This window comes from Belonocnema kinseyi, chromosome 8 (assembly GCF_010883055.1).
Source record: "Belonocnema kinseyi isolate 2016_QV_RU_SX_M_011 chromosome 8, B_treatae_v1, whole genome shotgun sequence".
NCBI lineage: Eukaryota > Metazoa > Arthropoda > Insecta > Hymenoptera > Cynipidae > Belonocnema > Belonocnema kinseyi.
This window is the reverse complement of record NC_046664.1, coordinates 80,477,841-80,479,847: the sequence shown is the minus strand read 5'-3', so window position 1 is coordinate 80,479,847 and position 2,007 is coordinate 80,477,841.

Here is a 2,007-nt window from a genome sequence, read left to right as displayed (position 1 = left end):
ATATAAATATTTATGTTTACAAAAGATGTTGAAAATACAGAAAAAATATAACAATATTTATCTTTAGAAAGATGTGAAATATTGAGAACAAATATATTTTTTTAATTATCGATGATTGAGGAAAATATGAAAATATGAAAATATTCATTTCATAAGAAAATGTCGAAAATTGAGAAAAAAATATATAAATATTTATGTTTACAAAAGATGTTGAAAATACAGAAAAAATATAACAATATTTATCTTTAGAAAGATTTGAAATATTGAGAACAAATATATTTTTTTAATTATCGATGATTGAGGAAAATATGAAAATATTCATTTCATAAGAAAATGTCGAAAATTGAGAAAAAAATATATAAATATTTATGTTTACAAAAGATGTTGAAAATACAGAAAAAATATAACAATATTTATCTTTAGAAATATGTGAAATATTGAGAACAAATCTATTTTTGAAATTATCGATGATTGAGGAAAATATGAAAATATTCATTTCATAAGAAAATGTCGAAAATTGAGAAAAAAATATATTAATATTTATGTTTACAAAAGATGTGGAAAATACAGAAAAAATATAACAATATTTATCTTTAGAAATATGTCGAAGATTGAGAACAAATCTGTTTTTTTAATTATCGATGACTGAGGAAAATATAAAAATATTCATTTCATAAGAAAATGCCGAAAATTGAGAAAAAAATATATAATATATTTATCTTTTTAAAAGATGTTGACAATAGAGAAAAAATATAACAATATTTATCTTAAGAAAGATGTCGAAGATTGAGAACAAATCTTTTTTTTTAATTATCGATGATTGAGGAAAATATGAAAATATTTATTTCATAAGAAAATGTTGAAAATTGAGAAAAAAATATATAAATATTTATGTTTACAAAAGATGTTGAAAATACAGAAAAAATATAACAATATTTATCTTTAGAAAGATGTGAAATATTGAGAACAAATATATTTTTTAAATATCAATGATTGAGGTAAATATGAAAATATTTATTTCATAAGAAAATGTCGAAAATTGAGAAAAAAATATATAAATATTTATCTTTTCAAAAGATGTTGACAATAGATAAAAAATATAACAATATTTATCTTAAGAAAGATGTCGAAGATTGAGAACAAATCTTTTTTTTTAATTATCGATGATTGAGGAAAATATGAAAATATTAATTTCATAAGAAAATGTCGAAAATTGAGAAAAAAATATATAAATATTTATGTTTTCAAAAGATGTTGAAAATACAGAAAAATATAACAATATTTATCTTTAGAAAGAGAACAAATATATTTTTTAAATATCGATGATTGAGGAAAATATGAAAATATTTATTTCATAGAAAATGTCAAAAATTGATAAAAAAATATATAAATATTTATGTTTTCAAAAGATGTTTAAAATACAGAAAAAATATAACAATATTTATCTTTAGAAAGATGTGAAATATTGAGAACAAATATATTTTTTAAATATCGGTGATTGAGGAAAATATGAAAATATTTATTTTATAAGAAAATGTCGAAAATTAAGAAAAAAATATATAAATATTTATCTTTTCAAAAGATGTTGACAATAGAGAAAAAGTATAACAATATTTATCTTAAGAAATATGTCGAAGATTGAGAACAAATCTGTTTTTTTAATTATCGATGATTGAGGAAAATATGAAAATATTCATTTCATAAGAAAATGTCGAAAATTGAGAAAAAAATATGTAAATATTTATGCTTACAAAAGATGTTGAAAATACAGAAAAAATATAACAATATTTATCTTTAGAAAGATGTGAAATATTGAGAACAAATCTATTTTTTTAATTATCGTTGATTGAGGAAAATATTTATTTCATAAGAAAATGTTGAAAATTGAGAAAAAAATATATAAATATTTATGTTTTCAAAAGATGTTGAAAATACAGAAAAAATATAACAATATTTATCTTTAGAAAGATGTGAAAGATTGAGAACAAATATATTTTTTAAATATCG